Here is a 20,152-nt window from a genome sequence, read left to right as displayed (position 1 = left end):
CTTCTTCACGGAGTCCCCCATGTCGCACTGCCATGTTTCTACAGTAGCCCAGAACGGACAAACCAAACACTGTTAACTTTTCCTGCTTGGAACCAAGTCGATAATAATATTCGCTCCCATCAGCGCTGCTCTCTCTCTCTTGCTTCACCACTCACTTCCCACATACACATACTCACTAAGCACTCTGCTCCAAATGACTACTCTCAGCTCCTCAGCTCCTCAGCTCCTCAGCTCCTCGCCGCTAGATACCGCCAGATCTTACACACTGCTCCTTTAATATAATGGTGTTGATGATGAGCTACTTGAGCTCATGTGATAGAGCTGTTGGGGGACAACAAAGACTGGGAAACACTGGCCTACTGTCTCACTGTCTCTCTCTCTGTCTGTGTGTGTGTGGATGGGTAACATCAGTCACAACAAACTCTTGTTGGTGTAATTGATATAGATCATTGTGTTTTTCTTACCAAAAATCGGAATAATAAAAAAAAAAATTGTTTTTACTGCACTTTTTTTACAATTTTTTTTTTAGACTACACTTAATGAAATGATGAAAAAAATCACATTCACATCTTCGGTATCCGTTAAATCGTTACAGGTTGATGAAATATTTGTTGTTCAGATTTGAATGTTCTTACAGAAATAAATGGAAACTTAAACATCCACACATTCGTCCTGTGACAGAAAATGCATCTATGTCCTTCCAAGCACATGTTATTACCACAGCATGCAGCATTTCCTAAAAGGTTTGGTGTATTTTAGCCAGCAGATGGCAGTATCACATCTCTGATCACATTACCTTCATTCAAATCCACTAGCCAGTTTATGGCAAACTAAACTACCACAAAACACAAACTAAAACGGACACAAGCTGACAACATTTCATGGTCCCTTTTCTCAAAAGTTCCTAGAAAGGGTTTATTTGGGAACTTCTGAAGGAAGTTACTCATCACTGATTTGAGTTTCTAAGAAAAAAACATGGATTTAATGATAGAAATGGAAGTGGCATCTTCAGTTCAAGCTGTTCATTCCTAAAATAATTCACTGGAAATGGACACATCTATTTGGTGACATGTTTTTAAATGTTCATGTATAATGGGACTAAGAAATGTATTGTGAGTAAGAAATGTATTGTTTAGAACCACACAGGAGGATAAACTGTCTGTTAGTGTCTGTTGTGTGAGCTGTTGTGCTGTGGTGGAACTCAGCACATTTAATCAACAATTGTACTTGCGTACAATTTTGAGCTCCTTGTACTTAACTTAAGTATTTCCATTCCATCAAACTTTATACGTCTACTCCAGTATATTTCTGAGGGAAATATACTTTTTCTCCTCCAGTTCAATCTTATTATATTATATTAGCAAAGTAACAAGTAACTGTTCAATGAATGTATTGTACAGATGTAGCTACTTCTTACCGTACTAATTAAGATTTTTCTACAAAATGCATGATCACTCTTTAATTTATGATTCATTTGTTCCCTGCTAAAAGTTCCTTCCTATCAAGTAGTTTCAGTCTATAATTGAGTCCCATCCCCCTTATTTTCTCAAGACGTTTTTTTATTTTCTCATTCTTGTGCAGCGACGTGCCTCTGTTTCTTTGGTTTCGGGTTGAAATACACAGATTTGTACACTTGTTTTAAGAAAATAAGTTTTTTAGGAATCAGTTATAACCTTTTAAGATCGGGGCTTTTGCACTGTTAAAACTGCAGAGGAAATGGAGCAAATATATTTATGATTAAAACAAGTTATTTTTATAAAATATATAAATCTATATCCTGACAGTAGTACATGAGACATGTAATCTGAAAAATATCATGTGCCTCAGCGTCCTCCGATGTCCTCCGGTGCTCCTAATGGCATCTGCAAGATTACACAGACCGGAGGGAAACAAGCAGTCAGAGCTGATCTGGAGTCTGCCGTTCAGCTGACATCTATGAGAGACGGCTGTCAATCACTCGCGAACTCCGACCAAACTGTCAAACTAGGCAGCGCTGATCAAATATGAATCAATATTCTGTCACTGTAATGCCTATTTCTCTCCTCAAATGTTTTCAGAATCATCTTGTAGTGTACTGTTTAGCTGTAAAATGAGACAGCTAAACAGCAAAATAAGAAGAAAAAAGAGAAAATACAGGCAGAGGGCAGGGTCTCTGTCTACATCAGGGGTCAGCAACCTTTACTATCAAAAGAGCCGTTTTAGGCGAAAAAACATTTGAGCATTGTGATGAAGGTAACACAGTTTATAGTCTAAGTCTATAGTATATAAGTCTAATGCAGTGAGGACCAAAGTGCAAATGTACTACGGAGTATTAGGGCCACATTGAGGGAAAAAAAATCGGAGATTTCCAGAATAAAGTCATAATATTACAAGAAAAAAGTCAAAATATTATGAGAATAAAGTCATAACTTTACGAGAAAAAAGTCGTAATATTACGAGAATAAAGTCATAACTTTACGAGAAAAAATGAAAATAACACGTAAAATTAATACTTTATAATATTGACTTTATTCTCATATTACTATGACTTTTTTTCTCTTAAACTTGTGACTTTATTCTCGAAATCTCGGATTTATTTTTTTTCCCTCAATGTGGTCCCCATATACTCTGTCATACCGTCGTACCACAGACCTACAACAATGATAAATAAAAATGAAAATGTAAACAAAAAACAGTTATTCATTTCCATTTTTAAAAATCCACAGGGAGCCACTGGAGAGGAGCTAAAGAGTCGCATGTGGCTCCGGGCTGCAGGTTGCTGACCCCTGGTCTAGATACTGACATCGCCACACACTTCTAGTGATGATTGAGAGGGATTATTTTTGTATCAGCCTATACATTGTTTTTTAGAAAATTCTTGCATATTATACCTTTAATGCAACAATACACTAACAAAACTCAAAAAAAAACTTTTATTTTGTAATTCCACATTTATTTCTCTTGAAATATACAATTTACCTCATGTTGAAAGATACTGTAATTGCACTAATAATTATACTATTCTTTTGAAAGGTCTGTTGAAGGCTATGTGGCTTGCCATTTACGTGAAAATGATGGAAAGTTAAAAAAAAAAAAAGCTGTCTGAAAGTGTGTTTTGTGCTTCACCGCTAAATATTCATATATTCATAGTATTCATATGTATATATACTTAATTCACATTTGATCAACCTTTACAACATGTAGTGCTCGTTCCAGATGGGGGAGCTGCCAAAAGCATGCTTAACTGTTAAGACTGCAGCTTTAGTGGCCAGGGTTCAAATCCCAAAAAATGCCTATAAAAAAATCTTAAAAGAAACTGTTAATTAGTGCAAAATAAAGGATTTATTTACCTTAATAAGCACTGATCTCACTTTAGATATGGTACCTGCAAAAAAAACATAATTAACTGTTAATAAGTGCAAAATAAAGGACTTATTAAAATTAATAAGCATTGTTCTCACTTTAGATATAGACATTTATAAGAAACTCAAAAGGCTTTTAACATTCTGAAGCAGTCTATAAACTTAAAGTTTCTTAGTTTCTCTAATGCTATTATTATTATTATGCTTTATTACCTATTAACTAACGCTTATTACAGAACATTAATATATACCATGAAAAATAACAACAGAATAAAAACGCAAATTTGTTTTAACGCCACTAATTTCTTTAACACCTTAATGCAACTTGCGCTTTTTAGGTTGTAGCGGGCTCAATTGTAAAGCTAGAGTGAAGATACTGGTATCATATGAAACTTGAAAACATAAGGAATCCATTGAACCATGTCATACTAGCTTGTCGCGACAAAGGATAAATAACGCTACAAACTTGCGCTACATTTTGGTGAGGAGAAACTGGCATAGCCATTTTCAAAGGGGTTTCTTGACCTCTGACCTCAAGATATGTGAATGAAAATGGGTTCTATGGGTACCCACGAGTCTCCCCTTTACAGACATGCCCACTTTATGATAATCAAATGCAGTTTAGGACAAGTCATAGTCAAGTCAGCACACTGACACACTGACAGCTGTTGTTGTCTGTTGGGCTGCAGTTTACCATGTTATGATTTGAGCATATTTTTTATGCTAAATGCAGTACCTGTGAGGGTTTCTGGACAATAAATGTCATTTTTTTGTGTTGTTAATTGATTTCCAATAATAAATATATACATGCATTTGCATAGAGCAAGCATATTTGCCACTCCCATGTTGATAAGAGTATTAAATACTTACACAAATCTCCCTTAAAGGTACATTTTGAACAGAAATGTGCGATTAATCACGATTAACTATGGACAATCATGCGATTCATTGCGATTAAATATTTTAATCGATTGACAGCCCTAATTATAAATTAACCATATATCAGAGAAAAATGTGAAATTTGCGAGGCTCAACAGATTGAATTTGTTAGGTATATTACAGTGGTGGTAGTGTTGTGGTTTCTTGTCTAGAATATTTAGAGATTTCTTTCCAGATGGAGAAGACAGTTCCATTATTTTTTTTGCTGTGAAACATCAGCATAGGATTGAATATTATGTCTGATGGGGAAAAAAATGGCAGTTTTTCCAAGTATAGGGTGAGGCAAGTACTGGCAGGTACTGTTTAGCTGTAAAATTAGAAAGTTTTGATCCGGCTGGTGGGCGATGCTTGGTGTTTCCTCAACTAATCTCAACATGGCTGCCGGGTCACAACTTTTCTCTTTTTACAGCTAAACAGTACACTACAAGATGTTTCTGAAAACATTTGAGGTGAGAAATAGGCATTACAGTAACAGAATATTGATTCATATTTGATCAGCGCTGCCTAGTTTAACCGTTTGATCGGAGTTTGCGAGTGATTGACAGCTGGCTCAGAAACGGCAAGGCTCCAGCTCGGCTCTGATTGGTTGTTTTCCTCTGGTCTGTGAAATCTTGGAGATGCCATTAGGAGCACCGGAGGACACATGATTTTTTTTGGATTACCTGTCTCATGCACTACTGTCAGGATATAGTGACCATTTAATAAAAATAACTTCTTTTAATCAAACTTGCTCCAGTTCAACACTGCAGCTTTAATGGCATTTGAAGAAAAGTTAAAGTCAGAAAGTTTTGAAATATTATGGCTGACAGTGTCAGATGCTTGGTGAACAAGCCCACTGTACCTCCTTTGTCTAGACTTGGACTTGATGGTGTCTAAGAAGTAGCAGCAAGCCGTCTCTGTTGAGTGATTTGCTCGGAAGCCAAGCCGCATTGGATGAGGACGGGTGAAATTACCACTATCTAGATGTGCAGTTAGCAACTTTAGAAAAGGCCGCTGATATACTTATTGGTCTGTAGTTATTTATTTCATGTGGGTTTCCAGCTTTAAAAACAGCTGCTATGATGACTGAATGATAATGAATGATTATCATACCCGTGTATATATCTTTTGCCTATGAGTTAGAGAATGAGTTGATCATTTTATGCACCTTCTCTTCATCAGTACTGTTAGCCTACGAGCATGGTGGCTTTCATTGCTAGGAGTAATGGGCGTGGCCACAGAGGTGAACTGATGACCCTATTCTAAAACTGAGTCGATAAAATAGTTATTGAAAGCAGTTGGAATAATAGAGTTATTATCGTTCAGCGTTACGTTCATCTTCATTTCTTTTTCAGAGTAAGAAAAGGCAGCGGTGGTGGTGCAGACGTTTGACACTATGGCACTGGTTAGATGTAAGGAAGTATAAGGGCAAGATTATATAGATCTGATAGAATTCTGACGCACATAAAACCGACTCTGAGTGGCTTTACCTGAGACCCGCGGCGTCACGGGCGATCCTGACTGACTGTACTGTCTTTCAGAGACTCCAGCAGGTTCAGTTTTGGAGCTAGAGTGAAGCTACAGATATCATATGAAACTAAACTTAAGGAATCTATTGGTACCAACCATTTCATACCACCTTTTCAGGAAGGAGGCTGAATAATGCTCCAAAGTCGGGCTAAATTTTAGCGAGGAAAAACTGGCATGGCCATTTTCAAAGGGGTTCCTTGACCTCTGACCTCAAGATATGTGAATGAAAATGGTTTCTATGGGTACCCACGAGTCTCTTCTTTACAGACATGTCCACTTTATGATAATCACATGCAGTTTGGGGCAAAAACTATGCAGTTTTATGCATGCAGTATAAATGTCTTATTTTTGCCTATTCTAAAATGGTGTACTTGAATATTTCTGCATCCTGGGGTCCCTAAACAGTCTTGAATTACATAAATTGTGAATCACTGTAAAGCTAAGATTCTTGTGGATCCAGTGAGTCCAACTGTATTCATGTGTGATGATGTTAGTCCCCATAGTAGCCATTTCATTGTAGTGAGACCATTTTTTTTAATTTTTTGACATCACTGTATTAAAAACCCTTTGGTGACCTCTAGGATAATCACAGCAATGTACAGCCACAAACTAGAGACCTATAGAGCATTCAGAGGATGGATGGCTTTCCTAGGTATACTGACAATAAGGGGGTTTCTGAGCAGTTTACACAACAGAAGCGCTCGCCATCCAATCGCTGAAAAATTCAATCCTTGCAGAAATCAAATGTTAAAAGTTTTTGATACCAAATTACAGCATGGCTTTTTCTATAGTGTTCCACAAGGTCTTGGTGTCTCAATGTGGTATTTTTGGAGGGATTATTGGTCATTTTTATCAATTGTCGATAGATTAAAAAAAAGGTTAAATTGAGCACCAAATCTGTGTAACAAATGGTATCAACCCAAAAATTGCTGCAACAACGCTTGAGATATAAATGAGCATGGGAACGGCTATCATATACTTCAGTCATAATGTTCTTAACCATTATACACTTTTACAATTTATTTTAAATAATTAATTAATTAATTAATTCATGTTTATTTCTGATGAAGGACTTGAACAACTTGACACACAGTGTTGAGCTGCATCTCAAATTAATCTTCAGGTTCCCAGCTTTCAGATGATGTACACCACTTCTATGTGACATCTACTGTTGACCTGCTATCTCCCCCTAAAGACCCCCTGTACACCCCTAAAAAAGACAAAAATGGGTCTATTGCGGGTCTCAGAGGGTTAAAACCGGTCAGAGTGAGAGTGCCGGTCTGTCCCATTCAGCCTGCAAGGCGAAACAAGAGAAAGACATGCCACTTTACCTTGTTGCTTGTTAAGATGATTGGTTTTGTAGTGTTAATGAGTCTTTAATGATGAACTTGCAGCAGGCTGACAGTCAAAGTCAGCCAGTGTCCACCACATAGGTTTGATTTCTTCACGCACAGTCTGGTATGTGTTGTAAACCCTGTTATGATATGTTCTGTTATCAAAAAGACTAGTGTTCAATCTGAGTTACAGTGACAAGATAAGACAAGACGAAATGTCCTCAAAAAGTGGGCTTTAATCGGTCCCCAAACTCCCCTCTTTCCATTCATATCATTACAAAGAACCCCATTCACACACACACAGGAAGATTTGGGGATGAGAATACACAGTGATGACTTGGATCCATTACATTACAAGCTTTTTCACGGCACTCACACAGTTTAAGTATAATGTAATTCATGTAATTCTTCTTCAGGACGTACACTTGTTGATATATCAGATTTTGATATGATTTAATGCTTTAATGCTTTAATGCAGTAGATGCTTTGCCAGATTTAACACAAATATATGATCCCGTTAATCCTCATCCAGCTAACTTGGTCCTTTGAACGCATGTTTGATTTGTTCGTCTCAGATGAAGTTATCTTGAATAACAGTGTGCTTTTATTTTGAGATAAAGATAACACAAGTAGAGAGTCTAAACCATGATTAGCAGTCATGTGATTGACTGAGTGCTGTTGGGGCGGCTGTGGCTCAGAGATAGAGCAGGTCGTGCACCAATTGGAAGGTCGGCGGTTCGATCCCTGGCTCCCCCAGTCACATGTCGAAGTGTCCTTGAACAAGATACTAAACCAGAAATTGCTCCCAAAATTAATCCTGTTCGTGTTCTGTGCGTTAAATTTCACTTTCACGTTACAATCACCTGTTTGTTCGTGTTCACAACGTTCAGTTTCATTTTCACTCTACAAACATAGTAACTTTAAGCCCAACCGTGATTTTTTTTCTTCTAAACCTAATTTAGTGATTTTGTTGCCTAAACCTAAAGTGACGCCAAGGGGATGTGGCGAAGCGCCAGAATGGGATGAGTTGGGATGAGAGCGTGTTGGTTTGGACGGCATGGCCCTGTGGTTACAGACAAAACTATTCTATTGGGAGGTCATTTAAGGCTTAAACATATTAACATACTACTATAACATTAGCAGATTCAACTTTAGATATTAAACTGTATGACAAATATCCAGCAAAATTAGTTGAGTAATTAATCCAACTGTATACAATTTATGTTTATGATGCCAGAATTTGCACATTTTAGCGTTGTAAAGAGAAATCCCCAAACGTCATTATTACCACATTTAGTTGTATATATTTCTTTTCTTTATAGTATCTCAAACTATATTCAGGATTGACACTTTTTTAATGTAGAGATCTAATTTTATTGTGGGCTTATAGCCTTTTTTTGTCATGTAAAAACATTTTTATTGTGAAAATATAACATTAAAGCCAACCTAGTTAGGAGATTTCTCCGTAATTTCCATGTTCTCATCTGAAAAAAAACATTCATGTTTGGGTTTATCGTGTTCATGATTCACGTAACTGTGAATAAACGGGACATTTTACTCTGATGACAGTTATAGATTCATTTTAAGGTGATTTAAAAAACTAACAATTTCAGGCTTGTGTCAACTCAACATTCAAATGAAGCTAACTCATTTAGTCACATATGCAGAACAAGGCCCAAGGCCCCATAGCTAGCAGTTATTGTGTTGAATGTTTTGTTCCTGACCTTTCTGTGTTAGCTGTTAGCCTTTCATTATTGTTTCAACTTTAAAAACAGCGCTTTGTAACCCTGTGAAAAGTGATTTATAAATGATTTGTATTATTATGATTATTGTTGTTACTAATGTTCCCTTTCCGTATCCCAGCTCCATCAGTGGTGCAGACCAACTTGGTCACAATGAAAGTAAAAAAACCTTCGAGCTCAAGTCATTAATTTATATAATACAAACATTGTACTAAATGTACCAAATGGATCTCGTGCAGAGTGGAGATGTTATTCAACCGCTTAGCATCATCATGCTATCCACTTTTACTCCTGTGAAGAATTGCTCAATGAATAGGCACTTCAGACAGCTATTTAGCAAACAAAATGCATCTTGCATGGTGGATCTGTGCTGCTTGATCAACAAAATGGCAACATTGATCCCGGAGGTGGCTCTCAGCCTCATGAAGGTCCCATGCTCTGCTGGCCTGTGAGCCCGTCTTGTTCTCGCTGTAATCGCCTGTGAAAAAACAAGTTAGCGATGCTTTCGACAGAGCCGTAACACGCCAGTAAACAGTAAAAAATACCCGACCATAAGAAATTAGCTATGTTTCCAGTGCCGGCTTTAACTTTTGGGAATCTTTGACTTTATTTTTGTATCTCTCACTGGGCACAGTATGACTCATTTGTGTCTTTTCTCTTTAGTAATGTTAAATATAGTTAGTGGCCTCACAAAAGGGACGATGAAATGAGGTCTATCCACTTTAATTGCTGATTTGAGTATAGACAGCTTGGAGCATATTTACTATTCACCTCCGGTCTCCTTCATTCCTCAGAACCTCAGTGTTTACCAGGAGAATGATCCGGTGCTGTCATCTGTGTGTAGCCTATTCGTGTCGCTGAAGGCCTTCGGGGCCTGATGGGATGTTATCTGCGGGGCCGAAGTGTGATTCCCGACTCACGTGGAAGCACTACGTGTGAACTCGGATCAATTGAAGTTTGAACTTAAGATGTCAGCCACGCATCAGGCTCGGTTTGGCACACTGCTGTGGAACTCCGAAACCCAAAGCCCACTGCAAAACCGACAGTTTATGCACCATGTCTCTGTATCAAATGCCCAGTCATAATCTTGATTACTGAGGTTTGGCTATGGTGGCCAAAACAGTCAGTGCCCCTTGAAAAAGGATGTTGAAATTGTATGGAAATAATTCCCTTCATTTGAAATTGGATTAGCGTTTAAGCTAACGTTTGGGTTTCACTTGTTTAGCGAGACCTCCATGCTTTACTGATGCAGAGGCAAAAGGACAACAGACAATTTAGTAGCATAGTGCTGTCTGAGTAACAGCCTGTCTGTCATTGGGATGAATGGATACAAGAAAGAGAAGGAAAAGAAGAAGAGAGAAAAGAGGTTGAGGCCTCAGTTTTACAGTGTTCCAACCACATTTCATTGAAAATGTGTTTGGGAATATGCAGCACTAAAGTGGATCTTTACTCTTGAGGCCTTGACTCGGGGAGGGTCCCTGTGCCACAGTCAAATCTAATCAAATCATCATTATTTCAGTTTTACACGCATATTCCTAAATACAAACTTTTAGTCAAATGACCACACAGCAGATCTGGGACCATGTAGTATTCCAGCGTAAGAATACCGTACACACTGCACAGAGAGGGGAGGAATGCAGCGTTAATGGAGGCCCAGTATCTCATACAGCCATGATGGTAACCTTTGTTACTGGACTGGCCTTTTCCAGTGCAAATAGAAATCTTATTTATTTCTCCTGACCCTGATGTTGTGTGAATATAAATATATAGCAGCATGTTTTTAAAGAACATGCACAGAATCAAATCCCAAAATGGATTTAACAGAAAAAAAACTGCTATATTTCAAGAGTATTTATTGTTATTGCTTTAGAAATGTGTTTTTTCAAAGAGGGTGAAAATCATGTAGTCTGGAGCAGGCGGGCCTGACTTTTCCTGTTTGGTGAACTGGGGCATTGTGGGGCATCAGATGCATCACTTCATGGCTTGGTCAACAAGATCGATTAAGTGAAACCAATTGACACCCTGCGTGGTAAATGGGGGCTGCTACTTTCATGTGGCTCACACAGATTCTTTTCTTTTTGGCATTTGTGAAGGCACGTCTGATGTAACTGATTAATAGAAAAACAAGCAACCAGCCTATCACATGATATGGAGGCTACAGCACAGTACATGTCAGCGGAGGACATGCTCGGACTACTGTCGGCACAAACTCATCGGTGCCTCAACGTTTCAGCTTCCATTCTGCTCTACTAGTTTGTTGGACTACCTGAGGCCATTTGAAGTCAACCGAAAATTGATTATTATTCATTTCTAGAGGTCTAAAGAGATCACCTTATCCAGTAGTTAAAAAGGGAAAAGATAAAAATAAGTCAATAAATATAAAACAAAGCAAAGATTAGAGGAACATCATTTTGTGCATTAAATGTTGTCTCGTGAACCCTCAGGTTGATCTTACCACCTGTTCAGGGATCTTGTTCACCACGTCTAAATATTATTTTTGTTAACTGTTGTAAACTGTTAAATCAGTTGCCTTTAAGTCTTTATGTAAAACATAACGATAATGAATGATCCAACCTTTTTAAGAATGCCAATCTATTGTTAAAGCAGCAGTTGGTAGAAATGGAGCAACCTTGATTAAGAAAGGTTATTTTTATAAAACTCACTATATCCTGACAGTAGTGATGATGAGACAGGTAATCTGAAAGAAATCATGTTCCTCTGTGACCTCCGGTGTCCTCTATTGTCCTCCGTTGTCCTCTGGTGCTCCTAATGGCATCTCCAAGATTTCACAGACCGGAGAAAAACAAGCATTAAGAGCTGATCTGGAGTCTGCCGTCAATCACTCGCGAACTCCGACCAAATGGTCAAACTAGGCAGTACAGGGCGCCTGGGTTAGCTCAGTTGGTAGAGCGGGCGTCCATGTATTAAGGCTTGGTCCTGACCGCGGCAGCCCGGGTTCGAATCCGGCCTGTGGCCCTTTCCGCATCCACTCTCTCTCTCCCCCCTTTCAAGACTCTATCCACTGTCCTGTCATAAAAATGGAAAAATGCCCCCAAAAAAAATAACTTTAAAAAAAAAAACTAGGCAGTACTGATGAAATGTGAATCAATATTATGTTACGCTAATGCCTATTTCTTTTATAAAATGTTTTCAGAATCATCTTGTAGTGTACTGTTTAGCTGTAAAATGAGAAAGTTTGTGACCCGGCAGCCATGTTGAGATCAGTCGAGGAAATACCAAGCACCGTCCACCAGCCGGAGCAAAGCCAATAGGAACGCTCTCTCTCAATGAAATGTCCTGTGATTGGCCAAAGTCTCCCGTCAGGGGCTAGATTTTTTAAAGCCTGAAAACAGAGCCATGATGAGATGCAGAAGTCTAGTTATCTCTCAGAGCACTTGAATTACAATATGCTGAAAGGTTATCATGGAATTTTTGCCCGATGATGCCAAAAATATTCTGCCTACTGCCACTTTAAGTGACACAAGCCAGCATGACTTATTCACTTTAAATTACACACCACAAAGTTACACCACTGCGTCCCTGTAATGAGATGAATACTGTTGCTTCAACTCCTTTTTGCATTTTAAGGTGTGAATAATCAACATAGCTCTTCACGTTAAGACATTTAATTTCAACAAGGCCAAATTGGGGATTCTCCGATGGGTCGAAAACAACCCCATCTGGAGATGAGCCAAGCCATGGAGCTTCAGGGTGGATTACCAGCCTGCAAGGACAGCAGTTGACCCTCTTGATCTGGTCGTACTCATGAACGGCATCTGCTTCCATTTCAAGGCTACTTTTCATTGCTGCTGTCTGATTGATCCCTGGGAAAATCCTGTCAGCCAGCCGTTCTACAGAGCTCTGTTTAGCAAGGCTCAGTGTGAGGAGGTAAGTCTAGGTCTCCTTAGTCAATGCCAATCTGCAGAAGAACTTTGCCCCCTAGTTGCATTTTGTGAGCAATGTCCCAGGTGACCAAGAGACTTTAGGTGCAGCTGTTCACAAACAAAAATACATGCAGATGATTTTAGTCTGTAGCCAGCCAGTGGCGCATCCTGGTGGGCGAACACGTCACATACTGACGCTTTGTCAGAACCCTCGGCATCACTTTTCGACCCTTTGCTGACATGAAAACATAATCTTAGGGGAATGTTGATTTCAAGGAAAACTTACACAATGGTGTAACTGAATAAACACTATTTAAAACTGAATAAACACAGTTTAAAACTAGAGTGGCACTCGGAGAGCGCAGACCTCCGCTCCCCTCTCTGTTCAGCTTGCGCCATCATCCACGTTATTTATGTTGGGATCAGCTTTACGTAGCAGAGCATCGTAAAACACTTCATTCAAACTGGACAGAAACAAAATAAAACTCATCTAAACCGTCGTCGTTACTCTTTCCAACAATCACCAAGTGTGCGTTGGTCGAAGTCAACTGTAATTTCACCGAGTTTAATGTGAAAAAAACGGCGAATCTACAGTCGTCGTCCCCCCTCTCTCTTTCTGTCTCTCTCTCTGCAGGCAGAAGGAAAGAGGCAGGGTGACGCATCATGAACGCGTCATCAGTTACACTGCGCATGTCTTAAAGCCTGTGGTGTTAATGCACAGGCGTAGCGGAGTTATTAAAAAAAATTCCAGAAGCCGGATCATGATCCGGGTCGCCACAAAAAATCTAATGGATTGTTCATTGTGTCACACCCCACCACTCCAAAAAATGACATTTAAATCCATTGCGGACTTTTGGAGTAATCCTCCAAACGGATAAACCAACAAACCAACAAACAGACCAACGCCGATTAAAACAAAACCTCCTCCTAGGCCTTTGGTCTTGGCGGAGGTAATAACAACGATATAACGTTGTAACATGAGCGTGTGTGGTGTTTACGAATTAATTTTGTTATTGAAAAGTGTTATTATTCTAGACAGATTATGCTATCATGTATATGGCCAATATGTATGATTTTTCCAGCATCTCCTCGAGTTCCATTCAGGACAATTTTTCCTTGCACACCGACACTAATTCCTTTGGCCTCCAATGCATGCGCAACAGATGATATCAATTTCACATTGAATTCGTCAGGGGGGGCATGCAAGTTGAGGTGAGTTCGGAGAAGACACTGAAATTTAAAATGCGAATGTATTTTTTGTATTTGAGGAAGCTAGCACGCTAGCTGTGCATTTTTGAAAATGAAACACGGGCATAGTTGGCTGGCAAAGCAGTTTTCCTGTGCATTAGTCCTGTGAACTTTTGGTTCATTTTAGGACCCATTCTTCTTATCATTCGTTATTTTGTAACAACAGAGAAATAATTGACCAAACACAAGTTTACGAACTTTTTTTTTCACAGTTTATAAACCAAATGATCTCTAAATTTGGTGTTTAGCATTTGAGTCACATCCTATTTTACAGTGTGAATGAAAAGCAGTAGGAATTTCTGAATTGCATAACATTTTATCAAAGGTGTGTTTATTCTGTAACTGTAAAACAAGTTTTCAACAGATTGAGGAATACTTATTTATCTACATGCAGCACAAGAGCTGTGCTGGCTATAAGTTCTGTGGGTGTGACAATGTCCAATTTTATGTAGGCGGCAGTGGAAGCTCTACTGAAAACTGCAAATTGGGACAAACTACAAAGTAACGTTTGATCTTTTTTGCTTGTGTGTGTATTTAGTAAAAAAAGAATTTCTTCCAATATTTTATTTACCACATTTATAATACAACAAAAACAATATACACAAACTGACAGGGCAGGATATAACACATTAAAGCCCCTGCCCCTGCCCCTGCCCCTGCCCCTGCCCCTGTCCCTGTCCCTGTCCCTGAGCTGCATGGATTACAGCAATAAAGCACACTTGATCTAATTGATTTAGTAAAAAATTAATTTAAGAAGTAAATTTCATATAGGGGAGACCGGGGATGATAGTAAAACCTTTTGTTCAGCCTCAGTAATGAAGGTTACAATATTGTTACCCTAGATCTATAAGCACAGGCAGAGCCCTCTACTGGACTCAATGGATAATGGGGGTGGGAAAAAAGAAGATTCACCTATGTATCGCGATTTTTTTTGTTTTCCGATTTTGATATTGATTTTTTAATACCAGAATCGATATAATTGCTTCATTTAAATATATGCGGAGGTAGAAGGAAGTTACCGCTTTTATTGTTGTAGTCAGAGTAACGTGATGTCATTTCCGTTCAGTATCCGTCACTCAAAACAAACAGTAGCCGGCCGGCCGTAGCTAGCAGAAACTGGCAGAGGGTCGGCGTAGATCTGATATCCCTGACTTCATACTTGCCGAAATTTTTACTGTATTGATTTAGATATTTTCCAGGGTAAAAGTCCCTAGAAGTGTGTTATTCAACTTTTTCGCATGGTCTAGTGTTAACAAAAATCGCAATGAATCATAATATCGAATCGCAATACCTAAAAATCGCAATACATATCGAATCGTCATCCAAGTATCTTGATAGTATCGAATCGGGAGATAGGTGTGTCGTCCCAGCCCTAATGGGTACTACTCTCCTCCAATCACACACACGCATTCGCCCACTGACATTTTCATACACGTAGCCGGCAAATCAGGACGTGCCTACCGAATATGTGCGTTACCACAGTATATGAGGCGGCGTCCAGCGCTGCCTGGTAACCCACGCCCTCTTCAGCGAACGGAACAGGAGCGGCAGGGCCCCCTTGGTAGAGGGCTCTGCCTGTGCTTATAGAACTAGGGTTACAATATAATAACCTTCATTCTAATTTGAACAGGCTCCGCCCTCTACTGGACTTTATGGGTACAGTGGGTGGAGCCCTGCCGCGCCACCACATGGACCTAACCACACTGATCCAGATCGGCTAAGGATTAGAAACCACAGCCTGCCTACATCTTTGTAACCTAGGCCACCACAGCGGAGAAATAGGGGGCCCTAGCCAACTCAGATAGTTCGCAACTGATCTAGGTAAAGCCATGGCCTAACCCTGCAGGGGACACCCTCCACTCTTCCCCGGAGGAGCCGTGAGTCCCAGATACATATGACGGGCTAGAGACATCACACGGCCCGTGGCTTTTGCAACACCTTGAATCAGATAATTAATTTGGCTGAAGCTCTGGTCCAATATGTTAATCTGAGGCAGCGAGGCAGGGGGCGTCCGGCTGGGAAGACGCCCAACAGTTATTAGCAGCTGCAGCCAGCTGCGCTCCCAGTCGAAATAGTTTGTCAAAATATTCCAGCATTTCCCTGTCATGTAGCAGCAGAGAAGGCCCGCTCTCTGACCAGCTGGATGCCAGTGGAAGCAGGCGTAGGCCGTCGCCGAGGGAGGGCACGCCGGGGTAACATGCCTCCGTGGGACCCTGCTGCCTGAGAGAATCCACCTGAAAACCGGGCTCTCATTTTCAGTGGCTGATAGTAGGATGGCGCTACATACTGCCAGATGTCTGGTAGAGGGGGCGAAAGACAGCCGCCTGAGTTGGATGAGCCGGGCTGTAAAACCATGGTGAACACAGCTCACTTACCTAGGTGGGAGAGGGGGGACAGCTGTAGTCCAACACGCTGTAGTCCAACACACTGTAGTCCAACACGCTGTAGTCCAACACTCTGTAGTCCAACACTCTGTAGTCCAACACGCTGTAGTCCAACACGCTGTAGTCTAACACTCTGTACTCCAACACGCTGTAGTCTAACACGCTGTAGTCGAACACTCTGTAGTCCAACACGCTGTACTCCAACACGCTGTAGTCTAACACTCTGTACTCCAACACGCTGTAGTCTAACACGCTGTAGTCGAACACTCTGTAGTCCAACACGCTGTACTCCAACACGCTGTAGTCCAACACGCTGTAGTCCAACACTCTGTAGTCCAATGCGCTGTACTCCAACACGCTGTAGTCCAACACTCTGTAGTCCAACACGCTGTACTCCAACACGCTGTAGTCCAACACGCTGTAGTCCAACACTCTGTAGTCCAACGCGCCGTAGTCCAACACGCTGTAGTCCAACACGCTGTAGTCCAACACTCTGTAGTCCAACGCGCCGTAGTCCAACGCGACGTAGTCCAACACGCCGTAGTCCAACACGCCGTACTCCAACACGCCGTACTCCAACACGCTGTAGTCCAACACTCTGTAGTCCAACACGCTGTAGTCCAACACGCTGTAGTCCAACACGCTGTAGTCCAACACGCTGTAGTCCAACACGCTGTAGTCCAACACTCTGTAGTCCAACACGCTGTAGTCCAACACGCTGTACTCCAACACGCTGTCCTCCAACACGCTGTAGTCCAACACGCTGTAGTCCAACACGCTGTAGTCCAACACGCTGTCACAAGCGGAAAAGACCCAGCGAAAGACATCGGCAGCAGGCTTCTGCGGACCATACTGGACACCGATGAAATGAAATGCAGATTAGATATCTGATCGACTCTGAAATGTTTGCTTGGTAATGTTGTGAATTAAACAAAAACATTTGCTTAGGTCTGGGCAACAAAACCACGAGTTAGGTATAGGGGAAAAAAACAACATGGTTGGGCTTCAAATTAAAAAAAAATTTACAGTAAAAATGTGACTTGACGTTGTGAACACGGGACACAAACGAACAGCTGATTGCGAAGTGAAGCGAGACGCACGGGACACGGCGACCTCCTGCATGAAAGCCTTGTATTTATTGGGCCCATCCACTTCCACTCCTGCCCACTCTGTGGGCCTCTTGCGCTTTTGAAATACGTCACCACAGCACTCTTTCTCTGAGTACATCGTAGTTAATGGAAAGCTTGGTGCGTCTCATACCGCCATTAAAGGGTGCCTTGTACGGCGGTATCGAATGCCGATGGCCTTCTAGCCTTCACGGGTTGCTAATATGTCAAGGGACTGCCGACTTGAACTTTACCAAGTTCACTGACGGCACCTCGCAGGTGACCCATGGTACAGAAACAGGGGTGAAGTCCTTGTATATCTCTGGCACTTTGAGGACAGACAGGTCCAGCAACTCTCCACCAATGACTTGGATAGTGTGCTTGTTATGCCCTGCTCGTTCAGGAGCATCACAAAGAAGGGAAGTCTACACAACAACAGTTTAAATAAGCAAGCCAATTTATTATAGATAATTCAACTGAAGCAAAAATAAAGTCAGTAAGGGTATAAAGTCAGTAGTCAGTAGTGAGGTGTGGGATTTAGGTGCAATGTGAACTGTAGTGTTAACGTACCTGTAACATGAAGGATAACTAAATAGAACCAAACCAAACAAACCAAGTTGGGTGCCTAGAAGGCACCGGCCTTCCAGGAAGCAGGTGGGATAGAAGCCATCTTGGAAATATCCAGTTTATAGGCTCGTTCGAGATGAGCCAGGCCTGCGCAGAATTAACCACTGGCGATCGCCGCGTAATGCATGCCGGTTAGATTTGTGTCCGACTTGATGCCGACTTGCTCTGACGTCATGCACACGTGGGCATCGATAACCTCACGAGATCGAGGCGGCCGCAGTTTTTAGAGTCAGGCGCTGCAGTTGCTCTCTACTGACTGCAACACCCAGGGCATTATGGGAAACGCCTGGCTCGCGCCTGATCAAAGAGCTGATTGGCTCTTAGTTTTGACAGCAAACACCACGTGTAGTAGAAGGTCACAACTTTCTGTGTAATTGTAATATTTAACGCTAGATTGTGTTAGTCTCATGTTGTGCAATGAAGGTTTCATCTGTTAACAAACACATCTTGTGTGGTTGATAATAATAATTACTATAATAATGAAGGTTATCTATATATAACACTTATCAAAACGAGTGCTCATTACAAAGTATTTAACAAGGTGGACATAAAAATAATAAAGGATAGAATCCAATGCCAGACACATTTCCACATATATTTGCAAACAAATATAAATAAATCACAGCGTGGTCTGAAAACTACAAGTGGCCTACTGAGAAGAATCATATTGACCGGGCTGTCACAGTGCATGCTCCTATTTAAAGGAATTTTCATAGACATCAACACATAAGCTATTCTGTGTGCATATTTTACTTTCACATAATTACTGATCTACTACTAAACTAAGGCTTACTCTCTCTCTGCCATTGTTCTCTGCTTTGGTTTTACGGACATCGCAGCCATTTTCTCTACCGGGCCTGGGTTCAAATGATGAGGTGCGTATTTAACATGATGTGTGTTTAGATGTAATATTTGAATTACAATTACATTATTCGCAGACTTGCTGAAGTTCCCCACCTCCCCTACCTCCCGCCCTTAAGGTTTGTTTATACTCGCGGGCGACACCGTGGCGTGGGCCTCCGTAGATGGCGCGTGCGCTACGAGCATGCACAGAGGCGTTTATGTGTAGCGTGTTGTTCGTTACAATATATTCCGAAACGCCAGGTGGCGTAGAAACAAAATAGTCTGTGGATAAACAAGAAGTCAACAAATGTTACCGGAAGAGCGTTACCGGAAATCGCGATCTCTTTTCCACAGCCTGCAGCGAAATGCCTCCTCTTTCCCCAGTGTGTTGGCTATTTCTTTCCAAGGATTTAATGTCATGTGACTGTCCCTGTGGTCTCTCAATGAGCAGCCGTAGAGATGTCTGTACAGGCGAACCTGCTCGGCCAGTCGAAGGCGTCCATGTTGAAATGAAAAGTGCAGCGCATACAGTGGGCACATAGTTCCAAAAATTCTGAGGTTCATGATGCAAACTCAAATGTGTCTCGATCTTTCTTGGATACTGAGAAAAAACACAAAGTCAGTTAATTCAAAAATGCACATACTGTCCGTCGTCTGTCTTTCAATCTAGCCAAACTCCATGTAGAAAAATAAATTAGCGTTACCGACAACAAGCTAGGCTACAGGCTAGGCTAGGATAGGCTTAAAGGGTAACTTCGGTATTTTTCAACCATGACCCATTTCCCAGGTTTTTGTGTCTAACTGACTAATAGGGACAACAATTTCTGAAAATGGTCCAGTATTGAGGGAGAGCGCTGTAGACGGCAGCTGCTACTGGGCTACAATGTAATCCTATCGGGGCAACCTGAAACTGTCAATTACATCCACTAAAAGTGCTTGTTTTTTGCAATGACGGGCTGATCGTTATTAGAAGTGTCTGACATTATGGAAGGAGTCTCGCTCAAAGAGAAGTCTTGTTGTGAAATCTTGCAAGTTGACGTGTTGCTGGAAGACAAGGGTGGAATAATGGAATACCTCCATGGTTGAAACGCGAGTGCCAACCTGGCAGAGTTTGTTGTGTTGGAGTACAGAAAGCGTAGCTTAGTGTTGTCTAAAAGATTTTCAGTGTCATGGCTGAATATTTAGATGATTTCGA

Source organism: Sebastes fasciatus, chromosome 8 (genome assembly GCF_043250625.1).
Source record: "Sebastes fasciatus isolate fSebFas1 chromosome 8, fSebFas1.pri, whole genome shotgun sequence".
Classification (NCBI taxonomy): Eukaryota; Metazoa; Chordata; class Actinopteri; order Perciformes; family Sebastidae; genus Sebastes; species Sebastes fasciatus.
Note: the sequence above shows the minus strand (reverse complement) of the source record.